Below are 17,382 nucleotides of genomic sequence, written 5' to 3'. Positions count from 1 at the left end.
TCTCTCTCTCTCTCTCTCTCTCTCTCTCTCTCTCTCTCTCTCTCTCTGTCTCTGTCTTCCTCTCTCCCTCTCTCTCCCTCTCGCTAGGCTGTTCCCAAGTGACAGAGTTTCTTTTCACTCTTGTATGGCCTGGGGAGGAACTGAATTTTGAATCTATTCTTCATCTAGGTCACAAGGGGAGCCAAGACAGCTGAAAGAATCACTTGATCTTTCTCCCTCTCCCTCTTCCTTTCTCTCTCACTCTCAATTTCTCTCCCTCTCTCTTTTTGCAAGCTGCAAGCCTATAATAACAGGTTCCAAGGTTGCCAGCACTGCAGAAGCACCTTTGTACGGGAACACGGAATAAAACGGCTGGAGGTAAAGTAACGCCAGCGAGCTGTTGGGGAAGTTTCACTTCAGCACTAGTCCGCTCCCGAGGAGCAAAGAAAACAGCAGGGGGAATAAAACTGTAGGCACTTGAGGCTTGCCAGTTGTTTTACCTGCCCCCCCCCCCAAAAGTGCATCCTTTTCACTCCCTGCTTAGACCCTGCCTCCTAATCTTTGTGAATGGGAGCTATCATTCCATCTCCCCAGGCAGAAAGTATTCCTTAAGGGCTTTATGACGTCTGTAGGAAGGCAGTTCAAAACTGCCTGGAAGTGAGTGAGAGGAGGGGAGAAAACCCAGAGCTTGTTGATTGCTGAAATGATAGAAAGCTGAGACCAGCAGCAGCCAGAGAGGACAACAATAAACCGGCAACGTAGCTACCCAGACCTTTGAAAATACGTAAAGTCCTTTCCTACTCTGGGTGGGCAGTTGTTTATGCTAGTTGGGAAAAGATTGTGTCTTTATAATAAACATTCCCTTTTGTCTGATTTATTTTAATTGACCTAAATCACTGGTCATCCATTTCCTACCCTGGACCATTTTTTTTTTTCTCAGAAACTAACTTGGAACCCGCTTGGTAGGTTTCCAAGTTGAAAAGATTTAATGAAACGGCCCATTTTTGGCCATTTGTAGATGTGCGAACAGCCTCTTAAAGATGGGGTGAAGATTCAGGAGAATCTTTTTTGGCATTAATGCATTAGTCAGTGTTGAAATGTTTAAATTGAAAAATCCAGTGCATTAATTAATGTTGGACAAGTGGTTATAAGCCCTGGAACTGTTATCCTATCTCAATGTTTTCAAATCTTTTCTTTTGATTATGATACACAAAACACTTTCCTTTCAGAAGTTACTCTGCATTTTTTCATTTATTTTAAGAGCTCCTCAGTAAAAAAAAAAAATCAGAATAGATACATAGGAAACCCCTTTGTCCTGTGAAGGCTTTTCTCCTCTATCCTTGTGATAGGAATAACTTTTATTAGGGTTGGAAACAGACTCATACTAGTCAAAAAGGTCCCACAAGACAAGGCCATCAGACCACCTCTCAACTAGGGAACAAAGAAATGAGAAAGGATATATTCTTCAGGAAGTGCCAACCCTAAAATTTTAACGTATGGATGATCAAGTGAAACGAGGTTAAACATTTTGATTTCTGAAATGATATTAGTGAGTATGGTCGTGCTTCAGTCTGACGTCAAGTGGGTATTTATTTAGCATTTGCAGACAGGATGTTGGAGTGCAATTGTGACCCACCCAAACAACTTGGAAAACTAACGTACCAAGGCACCTTGCCAAGGGCTGAGGCTACTTATTACATCAAACTAACCCTCAACCTGGTATCAGATCCCACCTTGATGTGCAACTTTCATTTAAACTTCTTTAGGTGACCTTGAAGAAGAAACTTGAAGACAGGTGGTGGTAAGCATAAAACAATTTGTTTGGGTTGTACTTCTCTAATTCTTCCTTTAGGATTTTTGCTTTTTAATTCATATAAAATAGTCTATAAACTTTCTCTCCAGGGATAAATGGCTCATTCTTTGCTCTATCACATGCTTGCTACATTGCTGACACTAAGGCATATTAACAAATTACAAATTTTCAGAAATTCGTGAAAAAGCTTGGTGAGAGAATATGGCTAAGTCTTTTCTTTTTGGTCCTGATTTGCCTCCTCCCTCACCCCAGAAAAAAGAAGCTTGGAGGGGGAACTATGTAAAGCAAATAAATAATGAACTCCTTTTACTGGTTAAAAAAAAAAAACTCTTGTGGGCACATTATAAAAAAATGCTATTACTTAGAACATAGCATTTGGATGAAATGATCTCATCCACCCTACCTACCCAACTTTATTTCTTAACCCCCTCTAATATACCCTTCTGTTCTGGTCAAGCTAGTCTCTTCATTTTTCTTTCCGCACAGGCCATCTTACAACTCTTGCCCACAGGACCTGTGCTCCTATACCTCTTCTGCTTCTCTCCTATCTGCTTCATGGTCTAAATATTTAGTAAGATTCAAATCAATTTAGGTCTCATCCAGAAGTGTTACTGGTGTGTGTGTGTGTGTGTGTGTGTGTGTGTGTGTGTGTGTCTGTCTGTCTGTCTGTCTGTGTGTCTGTGTCTGTGTCTGTGTCTGTGTGTTTTCTTTCTCATGTCCTTTTATAGTCTTTGTTCTTCAGATCTCTGGGGGCAGGAAACATACCTTACTTATCTATGGATAAATAAAATGCCTACAGATAGTTCCATAGCCTCCTATTTGCATATAATATGAGCTCTAGAACACGACAATCTTTCTTCAAGATGATCCAGTCACTTAAAAGAAATGTTCTGTCCTCCACAAAAGAAAAAGCAAATGAGTTAAGAATCCACAAGAACATGAAATGAGGGCCCAGATTATAATATGCACTCTCAATGGACAGTCCATTGAGTCAGTTCATTAATCTAGAAATCTTGCACAGGTACGGTAGATAGACAGTGAGCTGACTCCAAAACTGAACAGGAAAGGAGACTGGCTTACTACTGCAAGGGCAATTATTTTCCATGATCCTATACTGCTTGCTCCTATAGAAACCCATCTTTTTTTTTCTTTTCTAAAACCAATCATTTGCTGGTGATACTACATGGTTTTAAATCATAAAACACTTTGATCTCCAAAGAATCAACACTGAAGGTGACCCAATAAGCAATGGAAAGATATACGAAAGGCAGAAGTAGGTAAGAGCATATTACGAATGATGACTTGCCTAAAAGAAGGGGTGCAAAAGGCAGTGTTAAGGACACCAACAGCAGGAGAAAAAAAAAAGAGGTAGGTCATTAAGTAGTATCAAAAGAGCTAGAGGAAAGCTCCAGTGGTTGGATGGTTCTATCTATGGAAGATTCATGGGAGATCATGGAAAAGAGTACTACAGGTTGAGAAGTTATAGTTCATCTGTAACATGCATTATTGGAGAGAGAGAACCAACATTGATGAGGTAGCAAATTCACTGAGGTGTCATTTTCATAATGATGGACTAGTTGCATCCTCAGATCTTGTATAATCTTTTTCTTAGCAATCAAAGTAAGACATAATGCTGTCTTTACAGAGGAAGAGGGAAAAATCCTAATTGGGGGGAGGGAACAATATTAAAGACAAATGGAAAAAATCTAGGGTGTCACAAAAGTCTTAGTGCAGTAAGCTGTGACACCCTGTATAAATACAACTCTCATAACTACCAAATGTGGATGGATTAAACAATCCAATAAAATTAAAGAGTAATAGATTGGATTAAAAAATAAAACATTCCATAATTCATTGCTTATAAAAGCACACCTAAAAAGCAAAGACATACACAGAATAAAATGAGGGCCTAGTAAAAGAAAAGATACTATTCACCAGGTAAATCCAAAAATGCAGAAACTGCAATAATGACATCAGACAAAAGAAAAACAAGTATTCACAATATTAAAAGAAATAAACAAGAAATTATATTATGCTGAAAGGAACCAAACGTAAGCCAATATCAATATTAAATTTATTGCTCCAAATTCCCTAGCATCTAAATTTATAAAGAAAAAGTAACTGAATTACTAGAAGACGAAACAGTAATGAAACAGTGGCAAGAGATTTTTATTGTCCCTTTCTCAGTTTTGGATGTATCTAAAATAAAGATAAACAAAAAGTAAATAAATAATTGAACACATTGCTGGAGAAACTAGAGTTAAGAAACTTGAAGTGTCTTCTAACTGGGACTGCTAAAGAATATACACATATATTAGCACCACATAGAACTTTTACAAAAGTTGGACATATATTATGACACAGGAATGTTTCAAATAAATGTAAAAAGGCAGAAGCAGTCAATGCAAAGTACGAGTTATAAAAATGATCACGAAATTTACCAAGAGCCATTAGTTAAACAGAATGTGTTACACACTACAAGAATAATCATAAAGGATAAGAATAAGCACAATGGATAGAGTGCTAGGCCTAGAGTCAGGAGGACCTGAGTTCAAATCCAGCTTCAGACACTAATTGTGTAACCCTTGGCAAGCTACTTTACCCTGTCTGCCTCAGTTTCCTCATCTGTAAAATGAGCTGGAGAAGGAAAAGGAGAACCACTTTTGTCAAGAAAACCCCAAATGGGGTCACAAAGAGCCAGACAGGACTGAAAAGGACTGAAACAACAAACAATGCTAGAATATGATAGTTATTATATAAATGGTAGTTATTAATATTATTATAAGAATGATCAATTCTATCATATTGTTACTTAGATATCTCCATTATTTACTTTGTATACCACCATTAGCTAGCTGGGTGACCCTGGGCAAGTTATCTGACATTTCTGTCTCTTAGTTTCTTCATCAGTAAAATAAAAGGGACTGGACTAGATGATCTCTGAGGTCCCTTGAAGCTCTTAACAGTCTGTCATTCTTGTGCACTGTTCCAAATGTGTCCTAAAGCCACCTTGTGAACTGTAGTAGTAGAGAGCTAACCATGTTATGTCTTGCAAAAACTCATCCTGACTGTACAATAGGATCATGTCCAAGAAATCTCCTATTCTTCAGGACCCTCCTGCATCAATAAATTCCCTAACAAAAGAAGTTATATTCTTGCAGTTTGGCAGCAATAGGTAGTGAAGGTGTCATGAACTAGGAAACCTAGATTCAAGTCTTGGCTCTCACATGCTACTTGTTGGCAAGTCACAGAGCGATTGTAACAACCACACTCTTTCAGCCATAATGTGGCAGCAAGAGAATGCCTCTTAAAGCCTGCCTGGGAATATGCAATCTGCAGGCAATGTTAGGTTAGTAAGCTTACCTAACTACTGGTGTATTATTAAACTGAGGCGCTCCAGGGCTGTACTAATTACTATTATCACTGTCCAGCACTGGGGGATGGACTTTTAACCTATACAGTAGAGTTCATAGGCACTGCATTCCATCACTCCTCCAGTGGGCTGATACAACAACAGGAATTCAAATCCCCCCCCCCACCACCAAAAAAAAAGGATAAAAAAATACTGGATTTTTACTAACATCTATGGGCTGTTTTTTTTGGGGGGGGGCTGCTTTATAAAGTATCATTAGCTAACAGATGATTTGTGATTCAGAATTTTTTAAAAAATTGTTAGATACAGATTTTATTATTTGGCTACAAATTATCTTCTCTGGCAAAAGGTTCTGAAGACCACTTACCCAGAGCTCGTATTTCTGCCTATGATTAGAAATGATAATGTGAAATGCTGTTTGGAAAGGAATTTCAGAACATTTTGCACAACAGCATACGATAAAATGTATTATAACAAGTTAAGGATGATTTCAGGAATCCCAATGGCACAGTGGCTCCAATGACTTTTTCTTCATCCTCATCCTCCTTGACTTCTCCGAAGCTTGTGATATTATTGAATGCTTCCTTCTGGATTTTCTCTTTTCTTTTGGTTTCTGTGATATTTCTCTCTCCTACTCTTCCTACCTGTCAGATTATTTGTTTTGTTCATTTTGCTAGGTCATAATGAATCTCTTGGACCTTTGACTTGGGTGTCCCTCAAGATTCCTCTTAGGACTTCTCTCTCCCTACTCTCTCTCCTTCAGTTGTGTTATCTACTCCCATGACTTCAAATATTATCTGTATAAGATAATTCCAGTATATAAATTATCCAGCCCTAATCTTTCTCCTAATTCTAGTTCTATATCATCAGCTGTCTGTCACGTCTTATGGCAATATCATATTTAGTATGCCCAAAACAAACTCATTATCTTCTCTCCGAGCCTGTCTCTCCTTCAAGTTTCTCTATTTTCATTGAGGACTTCAACATCTTCTCAGGCAGCTAGATTCAAAAGCTTGGAGTCATTAACTCTTTCTCTGTCCCTCCTATATTCATCCAGTTGAAAGGTTTCCAAATTATACCACAAGTTTATCAACTAATCAATCAACAAACATTTATCAATTTTCCATTATGTGCCAGGCATAAGCAATCCCTGGCTTCAAGAGTTTATATTCCATAGGAGAGACTCTATACATACAAATATACATACATACATACATACAGATATGTGTGCGTTATCTATCCATATGTATGTATGTCTCTTTCTCTGTGTATGTGTATATAAAGACATCCAAATTGATTTCTGAGGGTGAAACACTAACAGAGGGGGGATTAGGAAAGGCTTCCTATAAAAGGTAGCTAGCTTGTACTGTGTCTTGAAGGAAACTGGTAATTCTAAGAGGCAGTGGTAAGGATGGAAAACAAGGGGATCTAGCAATACAAAGGTATGGATATAGGAAATGTAGGGTCATGTATGAAAGACAGTAAGTATGGAGACACAGATGGAATATCTAATCCATAGAGAATAGAATATTTTCCAGGTTAAATCTTGGCTAGTCCTCTGAGATTTTGGGGGGCAAATCTAAGAGTGCTAAGAAGTGGAAAAGAAAGAGACATATAATAAGGAAGACATATAATGAAAGACCCTAATTTTGAATCTTGATTCAGACACTTTTTGTGTGACACTGGCAACAAATTAAATTTGACAAATGTATACTAAATATTCCCAAATTCAGTTGTTTTTCAGTTGCATCCGACTTTTCCTGACCCCATTTGGGGTTTTCTTGGCAAAGATACTGACTCGGTTTGCCATTTCCTTTTCTAGCTCATTTTACAGATGAGGAAACTGAGGCAAACAGGGTTAAGCGACTTGCCCAGGGTCACAGAGCTAGTAAGTGTCTGAAGTTGGATTTGAACTCAGATCTTCCTGACTCCAGGGCCAGCACTCTATCTACTGAACCACTTAGCTGCACAAGTCAATGTTGATTTTGGGCAAAAGAAATATGCATCTTCACTTCATCTCTCTTGGGCCCCTTAGTTTCCTCATCTGTAAATGATGAGAGGGACTGGGCAGGGGAAGAAGGAATGGGAGGGGGAGGAAGAGATAGTAACAAAGAAAGGGGGAAGGGGAGGGAATTTAGTGGGTCATTTCTTCAATTAGTATTTAATATCTAAGCCTTTGACATTTCAAGATAAGAAATCATAGAACTCATTTTAGCAGTCCATTAAAAAGACCTGAAAAAAACAATAACAGGGATGTCACCTCTCCTATTTATATGGAGAGTTTAATCCTACTCCTACTTAAATTATTTGTGGATTCCACGGCACAGAGACTTCAAAAAGGTGATCTTTGCTTTCCTGTCAGGAGTCGTGGCTTTCAAATGTTTCAAGCTAGTTAAACACCATGCTGAGAGAGTAGATACAAAGTTAAGTCATGCAGTTAACATTTTCAAAGGGTTGTTCTTTTTTTATGTTAAATAAAAAGCATTTGCTTAAGTTTGTAATTCAGTCTCATTTCCCAGCTAGCTAATGCTAATCACTTCATAGTCTATCCTTGCCATATAACAAGCATTTGAATTTTAATAGGGAGCCACCAGGTGCAATGAGAATCTGAGAATGAAGGACAGGGACTTTTTTTTTTTTTCAGAGTTCAAGGATTCTATTTCCCAAGAACAATTCTTCTTTTTCTTTTTTTTCTCCCCGAAATCCACGATCTGCCCCCCACCCAAGTAGATGGCTCAGTAACAAAAAATGACTAGACTACATTTAATCAGATCTTGTATATGAAGTGGTACTTTACTCCATTTGGGGTTTTATTGGCAGAGATACTGGAGTGGTTTGCCATTTTCTTCTCCAGCTCGTTTTACAGATGAGGAAACTGAGGCAAACAGGGTTAAGTGACTTGCCCAATGTCACACAGCTAGTGAGTGTCTGAAGCCAGATTTGAACTCAGGAAGATGAGTCTTCCTGACTCCTGGCCCAGCGCTCTATCCACTGTGCCACCTAGCTGCCCAAGAATTTTGATAGTCAAGAAAATATCTAGAATCCATCCTTCTGATTATTTATTGATTTGCATTGTTATCGAAACTTAATTTGCTTGTATAATTTATGTCTATGTGTACACAGACACACACGTGAGGAGCCACATGGCACAGTAGATAACAAGTTGGCCTCAGGAAGAGCTGGGCTCCACCCCTGCCTTTGACCCAGACTGGTTGGGTGTTCCTGAGCAAGTCACTGGGTCTCTTAGTGCCCTCCCTACTCACCTCTAGACTTTAGAGGTGCCAAACTGTATTAGGGGAGAGGTTTTCATCATCAACACAGTTCCCTCTATCAGTGAAATCACAGGTACAGTTGTTAACTGTCTTTGTATATTTTAAAGCTGTTGCAGGAATTTTTAAAGGGATAGTTTTAAGAACCAGAAAGAAGTAACTTTTTTTTCTTTATTAGCTGGGTATGACAAGTGAGCCTGGAAAGGCCATGCCAAAATATATTCCACTTTCAAGGCAGATGGTTATTACATACAACTGGGCAGAAAAAAAATTGTTTCCTACTCAAACACATGAAATTTGAACTTTCATTCAAATCCACAGTTCCTCATTCACAATGACTCAGATTCTCCTAGTGCCTAAGCTACTCCCTAGTTGGAAGAAAAATTTTCCTTTGAACACCATCAATTATTTCTTATGCTGTTATGGAAGTATTTAATACATTGAAATGGCAGAGGCAGGAGATTTAATTTAGTGACTTAAAATTATTCTTTCAGTTTTGGGAGGTGCAGAACTCCCACTGGATAAATACCAAAGGGACTACAAAATTCAAATGAACAGCCATGGTGGTGTGTTAGTCATGAAGGGAGCAAATTTGAATATTTTGAGAATAGGTAGTGGACCATTTAGTGCACTGGCTTGTACTAGGTGGTGTAGTAGATGAAGCACAGCTCTGGAATCCAGAAGACTCATCTTCCTGAGTTCAAATCCAGTCTCAGATACTTACTAGCTGTGTGACTCTGGGCAAGTCACCTAATCCTGTTTGTCTCAGTTTCCTTATCTGTAAAATGAGCTGGCGAAGGAAATGGCAAGCCACTCCAGTGTCTCTGCCAAGAAAACCTCAAATGGGGTCATGAAGAGTTGGACACGACTGAAAAATGGCTGAACAACTTGCTAACCCGTTAAGCTGTATCTTTACAGGTAGCCAAGATCAAGTCAGCAACTTAATTAAATGTTATTACCTATAACTATACAAAATGGGGGTGAGGAGGAGAAGAGGAGAATGGGAGATAGCAACAGTCTCCAGCTTTAGAGTGAGGCTAATCTAATTGCAGGAAATAACATACATGTTTGGAGATCCTGTCTCATGTTAGCACATCAATGGATTTGTGTCCCAGGTAATCTTTTTTTTTTTTTCAATTTGCTAGGCAATTGGGGTTAAGTGACTTGCCCAAAGTTGCACAGCTAGTGAGCCATGTCTGAGGTTGGATTTGAACTCAGGTCCTCCTGACTCCAGGGCTGGTGTTATATCCACTGTGTCACCTAGCTGCCCCCCAGGTAATCTTTAAGACATCAACCTCAAACCGATTGCCTGGCCACCCTTCTCTTTAAGTGTTGTTTCTCCATTAGAATATAAGCTTTTTAAAGGAAAGGACTTTCTTGCTTTTGTTATCACTAGCATTTAGCACAGTGCCTGACATAATGGTGAAAACTTGATGAATATTTTCTTCATTCCTTCATTCATACATCCATTCATTCACTGGGTGAGAATTTCTTCACCCTCAAGTTTCTACACTAATGAAATAAAAAAAAAAAAAACTGGACCAAAAAAAGAAAACAAACAAACAAACAAACAAAAAAAACAAATCCAAGCTCTGTGATCAGGATGGTCTGGGTTCTTTCTTTCCTGATGCAGCTAGGTGACCCAGTAGATAGAGAGCTGAACATGGAGTAAGACATAAGCTCAAAACTGCCTCAGATACTTAGCTCTGTGACCCTGGGCAAATCATTTAACTTCTCTCTGCCTGAATTTCCTTATCTGTAAAATGGAAATAAGTTCTCTCTCTCTCTCTCTCTCTCTCTCTCTGTGCGTGCATGTGTGTGTTTTAATGTGTTAAATGCCATTCCCAGAGCTAGGTGGCACAGTGGACAAAGCTTTGAACCTGGAGTTAGGAACACCTGAGTTCAATTTCCACCTCTGACATTTACTACATGTGTGACCCTAGGCAAGTTACTTAACTCTGTTTGCCTCAGTTTCCTCATCTATAAAATGAGCTGGAGAAGGAAATGGCAAACCACTCCAGTATCTCTGCCAAGAAAACTCCAAATGGGATCACAAAGAGGCAGACATGACTGAAACGACTGAACACCACCACCAAAAGATACCACTGACATTATTCAAGCTGTCTGCTACCCATTGCTCTTGAACTGAAATCTACGTGGCCTCTTTTATGCAATTAAAAACATCAGGATGAAAGAGCAGCAGAATTCTTCTTGTAGGTAGGGACTATTTAAAATTTTGGTTTTATACCCACAGAGCCTAACCCAGTGCCTTGCATGCAGTAGGAGTTTAATAAATGTTTGTTGAATAGAACTGGAATAGATCTAACACTTTGTAATGCTTTGGTGATGAAAATAAAGATTTTGTAGTACTTGACCTCAGTGACTGTATAGATCAGAGGTTAAAATGGTTTAAAAACATTTGATCTTCAAATGGGGTTATTTGTGTAAGCACTGTCCTGAGAGGACACTGGCTTTAGGGATATTGACCCAACCAGTCAGGTCCACTTCTTCTGATAGAGAATATATAGAGGGAAGTAAAAAGAAGGTGTTTTGTGAGAGATGATTTTATGCCATAATTCACTGGTGTTAGGTACCTTTAGAAGTTGTGGCTGCTCCTTTAAGCCAGTGTGACATAGTGACAAGGGCCCTAGACTTAATGTAAGGACATAAGTTTGAATCTCAGAACTAACACTAGGCATGTCATCCTGGGTGAGTCACTTAAACTCTTCCAGGTAACCTTGTCTTTCAGTTACCTTATCTGTAAAATCGGAGTCAAAGGATTTGTGATAACTATCTCATAGTGTTGCTGGGAGGCAAATACTTTGTAAACCTTAAAGCACCATGTAAATATAAATGATTAAATGAAATTCCTGTCTTCATATTAAGTTAAAATACAAAACTCTTCTGCCTGAAATTTAAAGCCCATTGTGGTCTGGTTCCATCTTACAATCCTTGACTTAATTTCATATTGCTCCTCTCCATGTGATTTACCTTCTAACCAAAGTACCATACTTGCTAACCCCAGTACTTAACCTACCATTGGCTACCCTTATGCTTTGCAAAGTGAATTCTCCCATGTCCAGAATTCACTCCATCCTCATATATGCCTCTTGAAATTCTATATCACTTTAAGGGTTAGCACAAGGGTCACATCCTGCAACAAGGCCTTTTCAGATCACTCAGTTGCTAGTGCCCTGCGTAGGTACCTCCTACCGTGAAATTACTTCATATTTACTTTGTATTTTGTATTTATATTTTTATTTACTGTTTAATGCTGTTCCTTGAACATTGTAGATTCTTTATAAAAGTATTAGACAATTTATTCACTCTCAGGTAGGTAAATATTGGAGTTAATTTCCTTTTCAGAGACAGAATACTCAAGACAGAGAAATGTTAAGGTAATTTTCCTAAGGTAGGACAAGTTCCTGCAAAGAACTCATATGATTTCTCTCTTGCCACTAGACTACAATATACAACCGACTAGGCCAGAGCTTATATTAGAAAGAAAAAGGATTTAGGTTTTCTAAGGTCAAATGGAGTTTGTTGTTTTAAAACAGCACACAAATTCAAATGATGCATACATAGCTCAATGCTTTCCTTAAAAAAAAAAAAAGCTGCCAGTATTGTAAGGAATATGGCTCTTCTGTTCAATGTAAAAATGCTGTAGTTATTCTATACAAGTAAAATGGGTGGGGCATTTGAGTACAGATATACAGCATACATTAAAAAAAAAGCCATGAATACTTCAGTGTTTCTTCTCAAATTCAGTGGAAACCTCTGGAAACAAAAAAACAATATTTGCCCCAGGGGTAGCAGCATCTATTCCAAGGATTCTGAGTCACTCATTTCCACCAAAAGTCATCATCACTCTAGCCTACCCCAGGGTGACAAATCTATAAATACCACATACCTCTAACCATTTACAGTAAGAATATTTCCAAGAACATTTATCATTGAGAGGTGGAGCCAAGATGGTGCAGTACAGTCAGCAACACAGTTGAACTTTCACAGTACTCCCCTCCAAGCAACTTTAACTACTCAAATCAAATTCTGGAGTGCCAGTCAACAAAAGGTCAGAGTGAGACATTTGTCTGGCCTAATACAACTTAGTAGATCAACGGGAGGAGTCTGCGACACCGGCATGGAGCTTGGCCCAGAGTCCATCCGCAGCATTAACAGGACCGCAGCAGTGGCAACACCAGCAGCAGCAATCTCAGATGTCCAGAGACTGAAGGGGTCGGACAACTGTTCAGAAAGAGATTATAGGGAACCTTTTGCTAGCACTAGGTACAGCTGATGCTGATTGGCAACTCTATTGCCAATATAGTTGTGGGTTACAGTTCCAGGGTGGAGAGGAATGCTTGTGGTTGGTCACAAGAGGAAAGAGACCCTGGTCTCAGTTCCAACATCAGCAGTAGTAGCTGGAGGAGAGCAGGGACCTGGACACAGTTCCAAGGCCAAGAGAAATGCTAGAGCTTGCAGCTTCAGGGAAGCAGAGGCCCTTCCTGGGTAAAGACCAGAGTACTGACCAGAAAACAGTGACTACACCCCTCCTCAAATCACACCACTTTGGAAGCATCAAAAACTTGTGGACCCCCAGAACCAGTTCTGAAAACAGCAATATGAAAAAGCCTGAAGCTTGGGACAGGAGCTCCACACCCATAGATGGACAGAGTCCAAATTTAACATAAAGTTTAAAGTCAAGAAAAAGGCTGAAAAAATGAGTGAAGAGAAAAAAAAAGAATTTAACCATTAAAAAGCTACTAGAGTGGCAGGGAAAACCAAGACATAAACTCAGAAGAAGACAACAATGTATTTGGTATTTACAATAGGATTAGCCTATTAAGGAGGACTCTGGCAAGAAATTTGCCAGCAATGATGCAGAGAGAGAGAGAGAGAGAGAGAGAGAGAGAGAGAGAGAGAGAGAGACCTGTGATTGTCACAGGACAATCCATTTCCTTTACCTTTATGGAGATGAACAATGGAGGCATCCTTGAATTCCTGGGGGATAACTTCCTATTTCCATGTAACCTAGAAAATTTCAGTCAGCTTTTGTATGAGTGCTATAAATCTGCATTGTCAATACAAGATGTAAAGCCTCAAAGGCAAAAATACTAATTGGACCAAGCCCAACAAGAATTCCTGGAAAAGTTAAAGTGGTAGAGGAAAAATTGAGAAAAGAAATAAGAGTGATATGAGAAAATTACGAAAAGAAAATTAACAGTCTGGTAAAAAAGGAACCAAAAATACTGAAGAAAAGAACTCCTTTAAAAGCAGAATAGATCAAATGGTAAAAGAGACACAAAAAAATCACTGAAGAAAACAACTCATTAAAAAGCAGAATTGGCCAAATGGAAAAAAAACACAAAAGCTCACTGAAAAAAATAATTCCTTAAAAATTAGAATCAAGTGGATTTGTGAGACATCAAGAAACAACAAAAAAGTCAAAAGAATGAAAAAAAATAGAAGAAAATGTGAAATATCTCATCAGAAAAATAACTGACCTGAAAAATAGGTTAAAGTCAGATAATTTAAGAATTATTGGACTACTTGAAGGCCTTGATTAAAAAAAAGAGGGCCTAGAAATCAAATTTCAAGAAATTATCAAGAAAAATAGACTTGATATCTGAGATCCACAGGATAAAATAGAAACAGAAAGAATCCAGTGTTCTCCTGAAAGAGATCACCAAATGAAATCTCCCAGGAATACTGTAGCCAAATTCAAGAGCATCCACAAAAAGGAGAAAATATTCCAATTAAATATTGTGGAGCCACAGTCAGAATCACACAAGATTTAGCAGTTTCCACACTGAAGAAACAGAGGGCTTCGGATGTAATATTCCAAAAGGCACAGGAGCTCAGATTACAACCAAGAATTGCCTACCCAGCAAAATTGAGTATGATCCTCCATGAGGAAAAATGTATATTTAATGAAATAGATGACTTTCAAGTATTCCTGATGAAAAAACCACAACTGAATAGAAAATTTGACATCCAAACATAAGACTCAAGAAAAACATAAAAAAGTAAACATAAAAGAGTAATCATAAGAGACTCAATAAAATTAAACTGTTTATATTCCTATATGAGAAGATGATACACACAACTTCTAAGAACTTTAACATTATTAGGGCAATTAGAAGGAGTCTACATGGACAAAGGGCAAGGGTGTGAGTCGACTATGTTGGGATGATCTCAAAAAAAATGAAGGAGTAAGAAAGAGGGCTGCACTGAAAGAAGGGAGAAGGGAAAGGCTGAATAGGGAAATTTTTTTTTCATGTAAAAGAGGTATATAAGGAAGAGCTTTTATAATGAAGGGGAAAATAGGGGGTGGTGGTGGCAGGTAATGCTTAGACCTTATTGGAATTGGTTCAAAGAGGGAAGACTATACATATACACACTCAGCTGGGTGTGGAAATCTATCTTATCCAATACGGCTACAGGAGGGTAAGGGAATAAGAGATATGTTGGAGGTGGGGGAGGGATGACAAAAGGGAACTCAGATTTAGGGAGTCAGTAGTCAGAAGTAAAACAGACTTTTGAGGAAGGACAGGGTAAAAAAAGAGAGAGAGAAGGGTAAACAGATGAAACTAGGATGAAGGGAAATACACAGTTGGAAATCATGACTGTGAATGTAAATAGGATGAGCTAACCCATAAAATGGTAGTGGATAGCAGAATGAATTAGAAACTAGAATCCAATGATATATTGTTTACAAGTGGCACACTTGGAACAGAAAGACACACACAGAGTTAAAATAAAGGGATGGAGCAGAATCCGTTCTACTTCAGCTGAAGTAAAAAAAACAAAAACAAAAAACAAAAAACAAAACAAACAAAAAAAACAACCCAAAAAGCAGAGGTATCAATCATTAACTCAGATAAAACAAAAGCAAAAATAAACCTAATTAAAAGAGGTAATCAGGGAAACTACATTTTGCTAAAAGATACCATAGACAATATAGTAATATCAAAAAATTTTACATCAAGTTCCTCTGATAAAGCTTTCACTTCTCAGATATATAAGGAACTGAGTCAAATTTATAAAAATAAGAGTCATTCTCCAATTGATAAATGGTCACAGGCTATGAATAGGCAGTTTTAAAAGAAGAAATCAAAGCTATCTATATTATATGAAAAATGCTCTAAATCACTACCAATTAGATGTGAGAAATACTAATACTAAAAAGTTAGGTTTCCACAGCATGTTGCAGTTTTGAGGTGATTAAGACAGCAAGCACCATTGACCAATCAGCTTTTTAGAAGGAGAAGCTGGCTAACTACAGAGTTTCTGATAAAGGGGGCTCAGGCTGAAAATGGCTAAAACTGATCAAGTTAAAGGGACAGTCACTGACTTTTTTGCTAGTACGCAGGCTTAATAAGCCTCATAAATATTATCTTCTCTGCCCGGGGGGGAGCAATAACACAATTTTAGGCACAAAATGTATCTTAAGGGGTGATCACACGTATGTAAAATATTATGAACAGGGCATATAAGGAAGATTGTAACCCAGAAGGATTAGGACCAGTTCTGATCCAGAAGGGAGGAGGTAGGTAATTACTGACTATAAAGCCTGCTCTCACTTCTGTAGCTGGATGTTTCTCTCATTAAAGGGAATGCATTCATGCACATAATTAAACGATTCTTCTTTCACTCTGGACAAGTTTCATTATTGGCCAGGAACTAAGCCTTCTTACTTTGTGGGGAGGAGGTTTGGTAGGCCTATTTATAACATAGAGAAATGCAAATTAAAACAACTCTGAGGTACCACTTCATACCTGTTAGAAAAGACAAATGCTGGAAAGGGGATAAGGGGAAATAGGCATACTAAAATTCTTGGTAGAGTTGTGAACTGGTCCAACCATTTTGGAGAATAATTTGGAACTATGCCCAAAGGGCATAGTTTGCCCTTTGACCCAGCAATATCTCTATTATGTATGTACCCCAAAGAGATAAAAAGAAAAGGACACATATGCACAAAAATATTTACAACAGCTCTTTTTGTGGTGGCAAAGAATTATAAATTGAGGGGATGCCCATCAATTGGGGAATGACTGAACAAGTTGTGGTATATGATTGTGAGGCTGTGCTATTGTGCTAAAAAAAAATGACAAGGGAGGGGGGTTCAGAAAGAACATGGGAAGACCTATCTGAACTGATGAAAAATGAAGGAAAAGAACCAGGAGATCATTGCACGCACTAATAGCTATGTTGTAATGATGATCAACTGTGATATACTTGATACTCTAATCAGTACAATGATTTAAGACAATTCCAGTAGACTCATGATGAAAAAATCCTATCCACTTCCAGAGAGGGAACTGTTTGAACTCTGAGTGCAAACTGAAGCATAATTTTCTCACTATCTTAATTTTTTTTTGCTTTTTTGTGATACAGCTAATATAGAAATATGTCATATAATTTTACACGTACAAATGATATTTTGCTTGCCTTCTGAGTGTTTGGGGAGGGCTGGGAGGGAGAGATCTTAGAACTTAGTTTAAAAAGAAAAGAATGTTAAAAATAAATGTTTTCAAAAGAAAACAAGATATCTTTAACTGCACAACTTAGCTATCTTCCTTTAACAAGACCACAAGGAGGATGAGCAGAGATCAGCCTGATAAACCTAGCTAGCACTATCCCTCAGTCACGTGGAGTAACTGGATGGTTTTCACATTGGTCCCTATATGACAGTGAGAAAAGACTGTGTAACAAAGGCCTTTGTTTTGTAAGTCAGGCTAACAAACCTCAGAAAAATGTGAAGAAATGAAAAACAAAGTAAAGGAAACTTTCAGGGATGGGAACACAGCATGACAGTGGCTTCCTTGCTCAAGCACCAGGTATTTTGAAATAAAAAAGATAATCCTAGCCATATTTTTTGAGACTATTTATGACTCTAGGGAAAAGTTAATATTTATTTAAAATTTTAACAATAAAAATTTGGATAA

At 38.1% G+C, this 17,382-nt stretch overlaps 1 protein-coding gene across 7 annotated transcripts in view; it reads right to left on the bottom strand.

Annotated features, from left to right (window-relative positions):
• The window catches only part of PDE4D (phosphodiesterase 4D), a 1,859,629-nt gene that overhangs the window by 328,942 nt on the left and 1,513,305 nt on the right, over positions 1-17,382 (bottom strand). The window lies entirely within an intron of this gene.

Source organism: Vombatus ursinus, unplaced genomic scaffold (genome assembly GCF_900497805.2).
Source record: "Vombatus ursinus unplaced genomic scaffold, bare-nosed wombat genome assembly UNPS02014772.1, whole genome shotgun sequence".
Lineage (NCBI taxonomy): Eukaryota > Metazoa > Chordata > Mammalia > Diprotodontia > Vombatidae > Vombatus > Vombatus ursinus.
This window is presented reverse-complemented; position numbering and strand designations above follow the sequence as displayed.